This window comes from Trachypithecus francoisi, unplaced genomic scaffold, assembly GCF_009764315.1.
Source record: "Trachypithecus francoisi isolate TF-2019V2 unplaced genomic scaffold, Tfra_2.0 Contig01461, whole genome shotgun sequence".
Classification (NCBI taxonomy): domain Eukaryota; kingdom Metazoa; phylum Chordata; class Mammalia; order Primates; family Cercopithecidae; genus Trachypithecus; species Trachypithecus francoisi.
The window spans coordinates 11,685,416-11,702,567 of NW_022681433.1; the positions used below are offsets into that span (position 1 = coordinate 11,685,416).

General features: G+C 38.5%; 1 long non-coding RNA gene across 1 annotated transcript in view; it reads left to right on the top strand.

The window, feature by feature from the left end:
- LOC117097696 overlaps positions 1–16,575 on the top strand; it is a 162,424-nt gene extending 145,849 nt beyond the window's left edge. The window contains exon 4 of the long non-coding RNA XR_004443036.1: positions 16,387–16,575. This is a non-coding gene — a long non-coding RNA (uncharacterized LOC117097696). The remainder of the gene's footprint in view (positions 1–16,386) is intronic.
- The last annotated feature ends 577 nt before the right edge of the window (positions 16,576–17,152 follow it).

The following is a 17,152-nucleotide window of genomic DNA, read 5'->3' on the forward strand; positions in this document are numbered from 1 at the left end:
TCAGAGAACTGAGGTCTTAGCTAAACCAATGAGTGAAGTCAAAATTGATGGATAGGTATATACAGAGAATCACTACCTATCAGAGCAGAAGCCCAGGAACAAAAACTCGTGGGAACCAGTACTAGGGTAGGAAAACATAATCTGTGATTAACAAATTGGTAGGGAAAGTCAGTGTGGATAAGCTTGAGAGTTAAAAACTCCAGGAGGGCCCAGTCTTGAAGGAGCCTCCACACTTTTATAACTTTTACCTCCAGGAACCGTATCTAGTTCTCTGAAGAACAGAGAAAAATTCCTTTGTGCTTCTGGCAGCAGGAGGGGAAAAGTAGCCATTTAAAAATATACCAAAGAAATCGAACAAATTTACAAGAAAAAAACAAACAACCCCATCAAAAAATGGGCAAAGGATATGAACAGACACTTCTCAAAAGAAGACATTTGTGCAGCCAACAGACACATGAAAAAAATGCTCATCATCACTGGCCATCAGAGAAATACAAATCAGAACCACAATGAGATACTATCTCACACCAGTTAGAATGGCAATCATTCAAAAGTCAGGAAACAACAGGTGCTGGGGAGGATGTGGAGAAATAGGAACACTTTTACACTGTTGGTGTAACTGTAAACTAGTTCAACCATTGTGGAAGACAGTGTGGTGATTCCTCAAGGATCTAGAACTAGAAATACCATTTGACCCAGCCATCCCATTACTGGGTACATACCCAAAGGATTATAAGTCATGCTGCTATAAAGACACATGCACACATATGTTTATTGTGACACTATTCACAATAGCAAAGACTTGGAACCAACCCAAATGTCCATCAATGATAGACTGGATTAAAAAAATGTGGCACATATATACCATGGAATACTATGTAGCCATAAAAAAGGTTGAGTTCATGTCCTTTGTAGGGACATGGATGAAGCTGGAAACCATCATTCTCAGCAAATTATCACAAGGACAAAAAATCAAACACTGCATCTTCTCACTCACAGGTGGGAATGGAACAATGAGAACACTTGGACACAGGAAAGGGAACATCACACACGGGGGCCTGTCGTGGGTGGGGGGAGGGGGGAGGGATAGCATTAGGAGATATACCTAATGTAAATGACGAGTTAATGGGTGCAGCACACCAACATGGCAAATGTATACATATGTAACAAACCTGCACGTTGTGCACATGTACCCTAGAACTTAAAGTATAATAAAAACAAAAACAAAAATATACCCAAGCACTCTGTTCTTAAGCAGACTTGCCCTCAAGAGAAACTACACAAGCAAGAAGAGAGTGGGGTAAAATATTTAGTATTAAAACAATCATCAAACTAAAATTCCATACCCAGTGAAATTATCCTTCAAAGTAAAGGAGAAGGAAATTTGGAAGACTGAATGAAGTTGAGGAGGATTTATTCCCTACTTGGTTATGGAATTAAGTGGTAATTGAGAAGATTTTTATGGTTATTTTCTCTTTGCTTAAAGACTGAATGTGTTAACCAGCAGTGCATGCAAGAGAAGAGGCTTGTAAGGGAAGCTTTGGACATAATGAATTTAAGGTACTTCAACATCCCGGCTGGGTGCGGTGGCTTAAACCTGTAATCCCAGCACTTTGGGAGGCTGAGACGGGCGGATCACGAGGTCAGGAGATCGAGACCAGGAGATCGAGACCATCCTGGCTAACATGGTGAAACCCCGTCTCTACTAAAAAATACAAAAAACTAGCCGGGCGAGGTGGCGGGCGCCTGTAGTCCCAGCTACTTGGGAGGCTGAGGGAGGAGAATGGCGTGAACCTGGGAGGCGGAGCTTGCAGTGAGCTGAGATCCGGCCACTGCACTCCAGCCTGGGAGACAGAGCGAGACTCTGTCTCAAAACAAATAAAAAAATAAAAAAAATAAAAAAATAAAAGGTACTTCAACATATCTACATAGAAGAGGGGAAAGGGTTTGGGGTAGAGTTGTAGATTTCTACCTCATCAGTATTGTTGTCAGTGGGTTTGGTTCAGTTATTCAGGGAGAATGTATTAAATGAAAAGAAAAAGGAACTGAGAATAGAACTCTGAGATAACATTTGAGAGTATGTCAGGATTGCATTTGGCTGCAACTGAAAACCTGAATTGTGGCTTTAAAAAAATAGGATTTTATTCTTTTTTATAACAAAAAGTCTTCAGCTGAGTATTCAGTTGGTGTAGAAATCTCTTTAACTTACATTTTCCCTTAGCATCCAGTCACAAGTTTGGTGGGGCAACTCCAGTCATCATGTCTGCATTCTAGCAGGAGGGAAGGAGAAGGGTGAAAATATCAGGAAAGCAAAGCTCCGCTGAAAGCCTTACAGCCTTCTGCATAAGCCTCATTCATCAGAGCTCTCTTAATGGCCTATCCTGTGTGGGAGGTGGTCAGGGAGGAGGCCACTGGGAATGAAGGTTGATTAGCTAACCAATAGCATCTGCTACAGGTGGTTAAGCAGAAAAAAGAGGGCCTGGGAGGAAACATTGAGAAAATGGCAAACTAGGGTGGAGAGAGGTTGTCCAGAAAATAGGAAGTAACATTTAAGAGTCATGGAAGTAGACCTTAAACAAAAAAACTGAGATAATGAATATATTAATTAGCTTGACTAAATAATATATATATATATAAATATCACGTACACCATAAATATATATAGTTTTGTCAATTATACTCTAATAAAACTGGGGAAAAGAGAGTCATGGAGTCTTAATCCCATCAGATACCTCATAGAGTTCTGGCGAAATAAGAACAGCCACCTAGTGATGAAGAGGCCATTGGTCACATTAGCAGAGAAATTTCAATGGAGTTCTGGGGACGGGTCCAGATTCCTGTGGGTTGAGGAGCAAATAGGCAAGAAGGCAACAGAGACACACGAAGGCTACTATTTTTTTCTTTTGTCTCCATTGATGTTTATAAAACACATATGTAACATGTATGTAAGTTGCAAGACACAGTAATGAAATGAATATCACCATCCATCACCAACTGAAGAACAGAACATGACCACAGCACCTCCTCCGTCTGGCTCTGAGAAGCACTCTTTCATGAAGTTTGATTCCAAAGGACAGAAGAAAGTGAGTGATGCAAGCCAGAGGGATAAGACAAGAAAAGCAATTTTTTCTTTTATCTTTTTGAAATTAAATGTTTAATTTTTATGGATTTAGGGGTACAAGTGCAGTTGTGTCACATGAATGTATTTTGTAGTGCTCAAGTCTGGGCTTCTAGTTTACCTATCACCTGAATAGTGAACACTGTACCCAGTGGGTGGTATTTCATCTCTCACCCCCCTCACCCTCTGCTATTTGAAGTCTCCAATGTCTATTGTTCCACTCTGTATGTCCGTGTGTACCCACTGTTTAGCTTCCACTTATAAGTGAGAGCATATGGTTTTTAATTTTCTGTTTCTGAATCACTTCATTAAGGACATTGGCCTCCAGTTCCGTCTATGTTGCTGCAAAAGACATGATTTCCTTCTTTTTGATGGCTGAATAGTACTCCATGGCATACATCATCCACTTATGGACACGTAGGTTGATTCCATGGCTTTGCTATTATGAATATTGCTGCCATAAATATATGAGTGCAAGGATCTTTTTAATATAACACTTTCTTTTCCTTTGGTTAGATGAGTAGTGAGATTGCTAGATTAAAGACAGTTCTATTTTTAGTTCTTTGAAAGATCTCCATACTGTTTTTCATAGAGGCTGTACTAATTCACATTCCCCCCAACAGTGTATAAGCTTTCAAGAAAGACATTTTTAAAAAGATTGATTGAGACGTTGAACAGAGGAGGGTGGAAACATACTGAGCAGTATGGTAATACAAGTCCTACTGTTGGAATCTGTCCCCCAGATTTTATGTGTTGAAAACTTAATCCCCAAATGTATATGCTGATTTGAAGTGTGGTTTTTGGGAGGTTATTAATATTAGATAAGGTAATCAGGCTGGGGCCTCCATCATGGGCCTGGTGGCTTTATGAAAAGAAGAGAGGCCAGAGCTGATATGCACACACCCTGGCCCTCTTGCCGTGTGATGTCCTCCACCATGTTGTGATGTTGTGATGCAGCAAGAAGGCCTTCAGCGGGTGTTGGTACCATGCTCTTGAACTTCCCAGTCTCCAGAAATGTAAGAAATGTCTCTTCTTTACAAATTTTGTAGTCTGTGGTATTCGTTACAGCAATAGAAAATGGACTAAGTCTCTCAGAGGAGATCTGGGGAAAGAAACAGAGATGAGGCATCTGGCTAGTTTTGCAGCGTGTACTGTTTCTATAGGAGAAGTGATTAGCACGTCTTTCTCTTCTCCAGGGACAAATAAGGGGAGAACATGGTTAACATCAGTGAAAGGGATTGAGGCCAAAGCACCCTATTTAATGGAGCAGTGAGGCCCTGCAACATCATTCCTGACAGGTTATAGGAGAGGCTCACAGCTCTCTGCCTGGGACAAGCTGCACAGTGGCAGGGGCTTAAGACAAATAGCTGCTTTGAGTCTCTCCCACAGGAAATTACTGTCTGTCCTCCAGTCCTCTTGAAGGTGATAGGTAAGGAAACATCACCCTTGTGTAAAGAAAACTCACATCTCCAAGGCAGGAGCAAAGAAGGTTTTCAAAATGAGACTCTGGGGCATGGAAACCAAGCAGGTCTTGACCATTTCCTCATGTCTGTTTCCATGTCACGGTTCTTGTTATCATGACACCTGATATGTTCAGAGCCACTTTTCTCTCTCTGTTCTCTGGACTGAATGTAGAAAAAAACATAGTTATTTTCAACGTTTCCCTCTAACTAGAACTAAAACTGTCTGGATTCAAAAGTACAATAGTGAAACACAAAAATGCAAAAACAAGCAACCAAAAAGCCTCCCAAAAAACTAGGTAAAATAAATAAATATAAAAAGTACTGAACTTTGGAAATACCCACTTTGGGCTACACAGAAGCAATCTGCTTTTCTTCTATACCTTCTGCCAGCTCTGCCCTTGCCCAATAACACATATTCATGGAGCACTTCTTATGTGCCAGGACTGAGCTAATTGCTTCAAATGGATTATCGTCTCATTTAGTTTCCATAGCATTTTCATGAGGTGATTGTTCATATTACTAACATCACCCCCAATGTTTCTGTAGGTGAAGTCACTGAGGCTTGAAGAGGTTGCATGAGTCACTTGCAGAACTGGGATTCTGGTGGACACCAGACTCAGCTATGCCCGATGGCCTTGGATTTGTCTTTCAGCCACTGGAGGGCTTACTCTGTAGCCCCTCAGATATATACTTCTCACTCACCAGAAGGTCTCCATTCTACCCTATCCTGTCTTCCTTTTATTTGATGAGCTGTAGGCTTTACATCTCTCTTGAAATCAAATCCACAGAATTAAACCCCATTCTCCAGCTGAGGTCTGACCTGTGCCTAGGATGAAATAGGGGGAAGTCTATTACTTTCTTTGTGATGAACACAAATTTTTTGTAAATGCAACAATACTTTTGTGCTTTTAAAAAAATTTTTACTTTAAGTTCTGGGATGCATGTGCAGAATGTGCAGGTTTGTTACATAGGTATGCATGTGCCATGGTGCTTTGCTGCATTTTGCACATTTTTTTTTTTCTGTTAATTCACTGTTCTACATTCTGAACTTGTATCACACACTCGCTTTTGAACCTAAGTGAAAAATTTTATTTTTATTCTTGTTAAATTTTATCTTGTTTTAGCCCATGCTTATAGCATGTTAAATTTTTACCAATATCTTTTGATCCAACATATTAGTTTTTGCCTCCAACTTTCTGCTATCTGTGAATCTGATAAGTTGGCTTTGTGTATCTTCATCCAACTCATTCATAAAGAAAAATCAAAGACAAAGGTACGAGAACAGAACCCTGTACCCTACAGATCATTTTCTAGTTGCCACTGACTCTCCGTCTTCAAATAATGCTGGAATTTTTTGTCCCAACACATAGGAATATGCCTAACTATAGTATAATGTAGCAATATATTTTTTTAAAAATCTAATGAAGATTTAAAAGATCCTGCCAAGTAGCCTGCCTCTATTGCAGGTATAATATTTTCAATTAACAAATTCAGGGAAACAAAAAATGTACTTATACTGTTAAAATGTATTATATATCTTGATCCACCTATTGGACCCAATAGTGATATTCTTAATGTAGGTGAATCCAGGTAAAGTGAGCCAATTCTGTGCCCATCTGATTGTCTCTATTTATTTTAATAACATATGAAGCAATGTCCAGGCAAACATTAGAAATATGCTAGGAGTGCCAGACAGGGTTGTGTGCTCACTTGAGAGTCTGTCTATGAATTTAAAGAGAAGCTGGTCTGATTAGTTGTAAATTAGTCTTGGTGGTGTTGAGCTGCGTGGGTGCAGGTGGAAATCAGGTGGCTAGCGGGGCTTAAGTCAGGTTTTAGCTTTGCAAGGTCAGTGAAGGGAGGAAGGCAGGAGAGAGGGGGCCATGGAATCTGTGTTGGATTAGATGGGGCAGAAGGGCACCAGAAGAAGGTTGAGAGTAGGAAACGGTTGGGTTGTTGCTTTGGTAGGCCCAACAATTCCTTGGGCGGCACTACAGGGTAGAAGAGCTGGAAGGAAAGGCTGTGGTTATCAGGATAGAGGGTCTTTTACAGATGCCAGATGTGCTGCTGAGGTGGGAAGGAAGTGGTGGGTCATTGGAAACAAAGAGCCTGAGGATTTGAGAGGCCAAGATGCTGAATCAATCATCTATGTGGGTATTGAAGTTATTAAGAAATATGACAGAAAGGAAGAAAGAGCCCAGTAGATAAAATTATCCATGAGTAGAAAAAATTGGAGAGGGAGGGATACAAACAGGAGTGACTAGGTCAAGTGTGACAGCGTGAATCTCAGCTGATCCACAACGGGGTGATCTGAGGACAACAACATAGAGAACAATGTTCTGCTGTCCTTCTGCATTTGTGTTTGACTATTGTGTTATAGGGTGGGAAGTGCTACAAATACAGGGTTAAAACCAAAATAAAACAACAACAAAAAACCCTTTTTCAGTTTCTGAAGAGCACTCAGTGTTAATTACATGACAATATGCTAAATGTACCCCCACTGGCAATGGCAAACATGTGCAGAACAAAAAAATCAAAATACTTAAGGACTCCTAGCAAATAATAAGTAAAAAACATACTAATAGCTCAACTGTTTCTTTGACAGTTGAAGAAGGAATTTTACTCCAGGCAGATTAAACATAGAAGTTTTGCCTAGAACCATTAAAAAAAAAAAAAAAAAATCCCAAGTTACTAATAGAAGCAGAGTTGTAAATGGACTCACTTGGCAAAAATACAATTTTGATAAAATGAAACTTCTCTGTGAAATTATTGTGGATCATTTCTTATAATGCATCTGAGCAATATCCCCAAGGTTTTTGAGTTTGCTTTTTTCCCACAATGTCTTATGATGATTAATTCAGTTTGATGCCTGATTATATAGAATGAAACTTACAGCAAACACATAAAACATATGTGTAAGATAAAGCTACATTTTATAATTTGTTTTGAATAGGTTTTGCCATTAATTAATTGGAAATGGAGAAAATTAATACAAAGTTGAATGTATTATATGTAATACAGGAGTAAATGTATAATAGTAAATGAATAAATCCAGGAGTATATGTATGATATATATTCTCTCTTCTGTCATCTATAAAAATGCTGACATGTTTTCCATCACATATTTAAATCCTAGTCACCCATGAAGCCAACCCAAGCCCTTCCCCCTTCATAAAATCTGCTAGGACTTCCCCGGGTTTCATGATCTCCTTCTCTTCTGAAATCCTGTAGCATCTTTATTCAGTGAAATGTTGTTTATCACCTATTATGTATCAAGTATTATATCAAACACTGGGGCAGCAGGGAAAGACTAATTAGGGGAGAAATAGTAAAAACCACAGTAAAACTGACTAGTTCTTATTGGCCGGGAATTGTTATAAATGCTTTGAAATGTACTAACTCTGATTTCTCACAATATTGTGAGGTAAATACCATTATTATTTCCATTTTAGAGGTGAGCAAATAGAGACACAGACAGGTGAAGACATTTACCGAAAGTCACAGGGCTAGGAGGTGGTAGAATCAAATTCAAAACCAATTATCCCTGATTCTAAAGCTCTTAACCATCTGAGTCGTTCAGCTGCTTTGTGCTTTCATTTCCTCATCTCAGAAAAAAGCGTAATACTCGACATTTGCCCTAATTTATAGGGTTTTATAAGGTTCAAATAAGAGAATAGATTTAGAAATATTTTAAAAATTGAATCTGCTGTAGTAATGCAAAGTAATAATAATAACTATGAATTGTTTCCTGTGAACTAACTCATTCAATTCTCAAAAGAACTCCATGGTAGCTCTTCAAATAGTCCCCTAATTTATGATGGGGAAACTGGGATACAGATAGTTCATGTCACTGCTGAGAATACCAACCCAGGGAGTCTGACCCCAAAAGCCATGCTCTAATTTCTAAACTCTGCTGCCTTATTTCTGAACTTTGTTCTGTGACCAGCACATGGGGTCAGGCTGGCCGGGTGTCAATGGTAGTCAGGGAGGACGATGCTGAGGTTAGGATGAACTTCAGGGACCTACCCTGGCCTCATGGTTAGCCTGGTCCCTGAGGCTGTACCAGTAAGCTCTGACCCTGGAGTGAGTACCACCCCACAGCCTTCCAGCAAAATGACTGGGTAGCAGAGCCCTGCCATGAGATCCCCGCTGAGTAAGGTATCTGCAGTGATGGACAGTGTCCCCTTAACCAAAAGCAAGCACAACCCACCTTTCCCCTGGGAAAAGCCCAGAGTATGTGATTCCTGTAATTCTTGGTGACCTCAGTGTGAACATTTCCTGTTAACACAACACATTGCTTCCAGAAAAGTCCTTTGCATTTTTGCTTCTCTCTCATTTTTAGGGAGTATTTCTTTAAATTAAACTTGCAGATAGCTTAAATGGACTGATTCAAGATCTGCCCTTTCTACTCCTCCTAATAAATCTGGGTTTGGTTTAGCATCTACATACCTGGTTGCTCTGGCCAAAAATCTCATTGTCTAATTACTCATGCTGGGAGCTATGTGTGGTGAGAGGGGATTACCTACTGATGTGGCAGCAGACCACCCCCGCCTTACAGCACACTACATTTCTGTACTGGAAAATCAAATTAGTATTAAGTTTAATGTTCTGAATGTGGTAATGAGGCTGGTGTAATTGTGCTGATCCACCATTTCTCCAAATTATTTGACATCAGGACTCTTTCTGTAAGAGCGGAGTATCTGTTAACTCACGCAGAGCTAGTGTTCAAGAGAATACATTTTGGGAAAATTTGTCAAGCAGGTGTATAATTGGAATTCTAACTAAGTGCTAAAATGACAGATACTGTTCTTCAGATTCTAATCTCACAGAAAAATAGATCAATACTTCCTCCAAGTAGATTCCATTTAACCTTGTTTTTTTAGTTCACACAGGGCAAAAACATGGCAGAGAGCATTCTAGGCAAATTTTGAATTATTAAAATGTAAAGTATTGGTGGCTCAAGAAAGGAAAATATTCTGTTGATGTGATGTATAATTTTTATATAATAATTCACTTAATCACTTTTCAGGCTCTATGAAAAGTAGATCTTAGAAACCATCTAGTTCAACTCATTTCACAACAGAGAAACCCAAGGTCCCAGAAAAATAACAGATTCTGTCCCCGATCACACAGGTAGTTAGCAAGAGGGGACTAGAATCCCAAACTCCTAATTCCATAATTCTTTTCTCATTCAATGAATAGTTGGATTCCAACTGAAATGTGAGCTTGAAGGCTATACTTTATAAATCAAATAGATGTATATGTGACTTATGCTCAGCATTTCAGTGGGCATAATGGAAAGCATATTTTCACTTCACTCTCTGGGTCTTTTTGAAGTTTGTTATCTAGAGGGTTGCACAAAATAAAAGAGGTTCTTTTCAGATTTCATAACATACCATTAGAATGCTACAAACAAGAAAATTCCGACATTAATGGCAGAAGTACTGTTCCTCTATGAAGCAGAGTTTGTTTTCCATGAAAATAAAGTTTATTTTCCACTTAGTCTCTGTTTCATATAAATATGAAAAATATTCTCTATAAAATTTATCTGAGGAGGAGATTCACAGGTTTGATACATTGGATGAGAGAATTTCCATCTGTTAATGCAGTTGTTAGTAGTTCCAAGAAAAATACTGACATACAGCATAAAAATGTATTGTCCCAAAACATGCCCTATAAGACCCAAAATAAAACTTTATATCACATTTTATTGCACAACTCTTTTACTTTTTTCATTTACTTTGATACAAGTGAAAGGCACATTAAAATGTCTTTTGTATTCAACCCCAAATATATTAAATTATTGTTTTCTTAGATCATTTATGTCATTAAAAATTCTTTCCATAACAGTATGATAGGAAGTAGAGCAAAGGAAGCCAGTACATAAATGGAAACCACCGGTGTTTACCCAGGGTGGCATTGCGCACCTTTCCAAGTATCAGGTGGTGTTTTTCACTGTGAAAAGAGAAACAATATCTAAGCCATCAACTTCTTCATAAAGACAATTTGGAAGGCGTTCATAGGTAAATTAACATCACAAAAGGGCTATCTTTAACTTGGGTAAACTCAAAAAATCAGAACAAATTTTGTATTTGCAACATAGTGAAAATAATTTTAAATAGGAATTTTCTAAAGTGAAATAATTTCCTTAGATATTTGAGAACTGTTGTGTATTGATATAAGATTTCATGAATAATTTTTGGGTTATTCTTCTGCATACCAATGTGATATTTTTACTGGAAAATATTTCTCAAGAATTTTCAGAATTAAATTAGTTCCCCCAATTAACTAAGAACCTTCAGAAAAATTGACTTAAATTTATTTGTCTGTTTGTAGAACCACCACCTACTTAGTTGTAGTAGAGCCTGGGTGGGGGATGTCTGAGTTTTATTGTTGTGAGCTCTTCTTAGAATGTAACCCATCTTCTTCTTTTTCTTTGGTTCTGTGATTTAATAGCCCCAGATAAGTTTCATCAAGCATCATGTCACAGTCATATTTGGAACGAAGTTGATTGGCTGGTTGCATTAGGTACAGAGAAGCAAGCCATGGGCTTAATGATTCATGCATTCTTTCATTCAAATATTTATCAAGGTTAAGTCTGTCCCAGGCACTCTTTAAGGCACTAGGGATATAAAGATATAAGACACTCAAGGAGTTAATAGTATAATGAAGTAGAAGTAGTGATTAAACAGTATATGAAGTATCACAGGATGGATCATGTGGAATACTCTAGGAGAATGTAGGAAAGATACCTAACTCAAGTTTGAGGTTGAAAAAGGATGAAGAATGAGCAGGAATAACACAGGTAAAGATGGGGAGGGGAAGAGCATTCTAGCAGTAGGAGCAACAGGAGCTAGGGCCTAGGTGTGCATCCCGTAAGGCTCGGTCTGGCTAGGCTTGGATCTGAGTAGAAGTAGAAGGAGACTAAGCCTGGAAGGTGAGTAGTGGTGGGTCCTGAAGAGTCATACATGTCCCTTGAGGAATTTGGACTTTATGCTGAGGTCAAAAAAAAAGAAATACCCTCAAGGGTTTATGTAGAGAATAACACAATCAAATTGATATTTCAGAAAGTGGACTGGCAGCAAAGAGGGGAATAAATTCTGAGGGGTCCAGGATGTTGGAAGGTGCTATGGTTTGGATGTGGTTTGTTCCTCCCCAAGAACTCGTGTTAAAATTTGGTCTGCAATGTGGTTTTGAGGTGTGATGGGACCTTTAAGACATGTTTGGGTCACAGGGACTCTGTCTTTATGAAGGAGTTAATGCCGTTCTTACAGGAATGAGTTAGATCCATGGAATTGAGAATTCAGCTTCCTTGGCTTCCTCGGCTTCCTCTACCACCAAGTGATACCTCCTGTCATGTTATAAAGCAGCATGAGGCCCTCACTGGATGTTGGCACCATGCTCTCCGATTTTTAGCCTCCAGAATTGTGAGAAAAAATAAACCTTTTTCCTATATAAAGTATCCAGTGTGGGATGTTCTGTTATAACACAGAAAATGAACTAAGGCAGCAGGTAAGTCAGTGAAGGGGCAGTTGCAATGGTCCTGGAGACAAAGGACAGTGTCCTGAACCAAATGGCACTGCCACATCAGTGAGGCCCACGATCTTATAATCAAGTGAGAATCAAACATAGGAGACACAGTGACAGCATGACGGGGAGAATGAGGCTGTTTGTGTACACATTTCCATACAACTTGGAAATAATGTTTGCATAAAACCATGCATTTCTTTGTCTGATATGTTCTCTATCTTGTTCTTGGACAAAAATCTCAAAAAAATACCAGACCACACAGTTTTACATTCTCAGATATGTGCAAACCGAATTTCAAAGCTCTGACTTAAAGCTTTTAAAACTGACTGAGGGCCAATGCTGTGAAAGTCATTAGCATAGGTGAAGCTGGAGACTGTTAGCCTCATAACCAAGCTCTGAGGCCAGCAATTAATCCTGTTAAACTCCCTCTTTCAGTAAAAAGAGACAGTTGCTCTCTGAAATGGCAGGTTTCTGAAGCCAAGAATACATCTCCCCACTGTTTGCCTCCGCTCTGAATCCAGACCCTTAAGACCACTAGGTGACACTGTGGAACGTGGTCATTGCATTGAGCTATTTTTCACAGGCGAGAAAATGAAGTCAGCTTTCGAGTCCCCTACAATTGTATTTAAATAAGAAAAGCCACTTGCTTCTCAACCATTTTTCCCAATTCAGTTATTTGCAACTTGGTAAAATAGCTCGTTTTTACAAAAAAAAAAAAAAAAAAGCACTAGAAAGGATAATTATTTTTTGTGTGTGAATTAAATCTGTCTTAGAAGACTGCTACTTCCAAATTAATACATTTTGTAAGAATGTTTGTTTAGGAAGTTTCCTTAAGCAGAGGGATAGCAGCAGACCCATTCCATCACCATCAAAAAAGAACACACAAAATAAAACAAAAGTATTAAACTGTTTTTGCTATTAACACTGTCTTCTGACTTTATACTCTGGGTTTGCTGTTTCAGTTTGGTTTTTTCTGGTCCCATAAGATATATGAATAGTTTACTTTCTGGGAATTAGTTCTTTCTCCCACCACTGGGACCTGTGCATTTATTTTTTTCTTCTCTTTTTCTTATTTTCCTAACTTCTACTTCTGCTCTATTGAGTAGTTATATATTCATCCATTTCTTTATTTATTCATTGATTCATACTCTAAAGATTTATGGTTGCATTGCTATTCTTACGAAGAAGATATTTGTGTAGCAAGAAACAGACATTTTTGTGCTTTCTCCCTTGAGGGACGTATAATGTTACATCTTTTAAAGTTATGTTTTCCAGGTTATCTTGTCTTTCTAGGTATTTGATGAAACAAACACAGATTTCTCTTCTTTTTAATTTGCCTCTTTATGTACCTGTATACACATTTTCCTCTACAATGACCTCAGCAACTTGAACATCTTATTTCCATCAGGGTATAGTTATCTCTTTGCTGTATGTACCTCTTAGCAATTGTACATTAAAGTCAGGTTTTTACTTTTACTATAAAATGTACTTCCTTCCCTCAATTTAGCATCAAACCAACTAGGCATTCTTAGGTTACTTTTCCTTCCACTGTCTCCTTTAGGAAAGATTCCTTGCTTTGTTATTTCAAACAATTACAGGTTTTTGTTTAATAGAACAAGAGAACTAGAAAGTTCTTTCCCACCTCATTTTATTCAGGTCATTTAAAAAAGTGTGAATCCCTGCCCAGAACCCTGTTTTATCTGAGTTATGTACAATGAACACTGAGTTCCAGTCTCTTGCAAATAGATCTTCAACTCCCTAGACCCAGAGGACTCTGCATGGGCAGTGTGTGCTTCTATCATCAGCTGTCAGTGGTCTGTGGAGCTGACAAGGACCCTTCAGCTGTTAGACCCATATTTCTTCATGTCAGTAACCATGACAGCAACTTTTGTCCAACCTGCCTCTCCAGGGGAATCTGGTTGCAGAATAGTTCACTTCCAGCTGGGTTTCCTGGATTCTTGGGATTTATCTTTCTTTCAAGTTCCTGCCCCGCTATGAGAGCCCCGTTCTCTGAACACTGGCCTTTCTGCCTTTTCAAAGACTTATGCACATTACCTCTTTTAATGTTAACTATAACCAGATGAAATATCATTTTCTGTTTTTGACAAACATGCAAACAGAGAGAGATTCAAGGCCATTTTTCTACAGGTTCTTAGTTAATTAGGAAAACTAGAATTTGAATATAAATAACCAAACCCCACATTTTTCTCATTGTATCATATTAGCTCCAACTCTTAAACCATCTGAAGCCCATTTTCTCCTCTTAATCACCACCGTAACTAGACCTGCACTGTCCAAGATGGTAGCCACTAACTGCACGTAGTGATTGAGCACTTTAAATGTGGCTAGTTCTAACAGAAATGGCTGTATGTGCAAAACACAACCAGATTGCAAAAACAAGTACAAAAAATAATTAAAATATCTCAACTATAACTTAAAAATATTTGTTATATGTTGAAATGGTAATTTTTTGAATATATTGAGTTAAAGTATATCATTAAAATTAATTTTACCTCTTGTTTCACTTTTTAAAATGTGGCTAATGGAAAATCTAAAATTTCATAAATAATACATTGGACAGTGCTAATCCAGACCATTTGTAAGTAGCTGTATAATCACAAGAATTCACGTTTTATCTTTCTTCAGTTAAAGACTATGAAATCTTCATAAGAAAGATAACACAATGTATACATACCGCAAATCTTTTAGCCCTAAATAAAGACAAGGTGGAATATTTGAAGGGTTCTAATCCAAAACATCTTCCCAGACAACCTGCATGGATTTCTTACTGTTAGACTCATTCCTCTGAAATAATGTATCCAAGAGCTACCATTCAAGTGAAACTTTCTTTACTATGAGTCATTATGGCAAAAGATTAAAGATCAGCATGTCAAATTATCTTTTAAAGGGTATTGTGCATGTGGTTTTGATCTGGGAGGAAATGAGAAACATTGCAAGCTCAGGTACTGATAATGGAATAAAATGAATACTTGGCAATCATCAATAATCAAATAAACAAAATAGAACATTTTTTGGTGTCATTTTAGAAGAAGATTCAAGCGTGACATGGAACTACCTCTATGGTTATTGCTACGCTGCTAATTAATGACTATTATCTTTGAGTTGATTTAACATAATCCAGAAATTTATATTGCTTGGTGCAATGTAGATAGAGCCTTAAGTGGGATGTGCCTTGCGTTTCAGATGCCTGAAATTATATAAAATCAATGTTTTGAAGATTGTCCAAATATTTTAGTTTTCATGAGGAAGATTTGGAATGGTTGATTTATATATCATTGGTGGATCTTCTCCATTGCTGTTCAGCAAGTTGGCATCATTGTCCCAAATAACAGAAAGTGTGAGGCATAGAGAAGAAATGCAGAAGAATATAGTAATATCTTTGCAGTTAAAAGCTGGTTAAATTGTCATGTTTCCATTAGTAGATAAGAAATCAAAGACAGATTAAAAAATTTTTTCAAAGCAGGAAAAAGAGAAAGACATCTAATAGTCAGTAGTCAAGTCACTTATTTATTAAGAGAAATCTAGAAGTTTCATGAAGTTGTTATACAGTCACAAAGTATAAATTTAGTCAACATTCAAGCCTCTAGAAACACTCTGTGAAGGGGGGTTTATCGTTTATTATTTATATTCATACTACAGAATATTCTAATGGTGGCCCTCACAGAGACATGAGTGGCACAGCTACAGACATGGTACAGCTCTGAAAAACCATCATCACTGGAGGACTGGACAGGCTGGCTGTGAGCATTTCTAACAGGCATAGTGACTGCTGCTTCTGTGGTGATATTTATGTTGATCTAAATTTTTGAATAGTTCTAGTTTTGTGCAATTTTACTGAATGTGAGTCAATGAATGTATAATTAAATGTGATTTAATATTAGGATTTAATAAATCGTTTCACAGTGAAATTGTTTTCTAGATATTGTGCCCAAATTTTTGGTTTCTTTCTATGAAAGAAAATCCTTCCAGTCCCTACCTTCTGTATAGCGACTAGCTTGGAAGGATCTCCCCTACTGCATCCCCCAGAGGATCAAAGGATAGCCGCTCTGTGTTTTGAGTAGAAAATTTAATTCATTTAGGTTTAAGTAATTATTGATAGGTGAGGACATTTGCCATTTTGTTAATTTTTTTTCTGACTGTTTTGTTGTATTTTTGTTCCTTTCTTCTCTGTTGCCGTCTTCATTTGTGATTTGATGTTTTCTGTTGTGGTGGTATGTTCTGATTCCTTTCTCTTAATATTTTTATTATCTACTACAGGTTTTATTCTTGGTGATTACTGTCATGCGCGTCCGTGTGAAGAGACTACCAAACAGGCTTTGTGTGAGCAACATGGCTGTTTATTTCACCTGGGTGCAGGCGGGCTGAGTCCGAAAAAAGAGTCGGCGAAGGGAGGTAAGCGTGGGGCCGTTTTATAGGATTTGGGTAGGTAAAGGAAAATTACAGTCAAAGGGGGGTTGTTCTCTGGCGGGCAGGAGTGGGGGTCACAAGGTGCTCAGTGGGGGAGCTTTTTGAGCCAGGATTAGCCAGGAAAAGGAATTTCACAAGATAATATCATCGCTAGAGGCAAGGACCATTTTCACTTCTTTTGTGGTGGAATGTCATCGGTTAAGGTGAGGCAGGGCATTTGCACTTCTTTTGTGATTCTTTGGTTACTTCAGGCCATCTGGGTGTATAAGTGCAAGTCACAGGGGATGCAATGGCTTGGCTTGGGCTCAGAGGCCTGACATTCCTGCCTTCTTATATTAATAAGAAAAATGAAACAAAATAGTGTTGAGTGTTGGGGCGGCGAAAATTTTGGAGGGGGTGGTATGGAGAGAGAATGGGCGATGTTTCTCAGGGCTGCTTCAAGCGGGATTAGGGGCGGTGTGGGAACCTAGAGTGGGAGAGATTAAGCTGAAGGCAAATCCTCAGGCTTGATGTGTGGGAAAGGGAGGGGGCCTGAACAATCCCTGAGGGGCAGTAGAATAGCAGATGGAACACTGAGAAGTGATCCCCTTGAGGATAGATTTCCATGATGGAAACG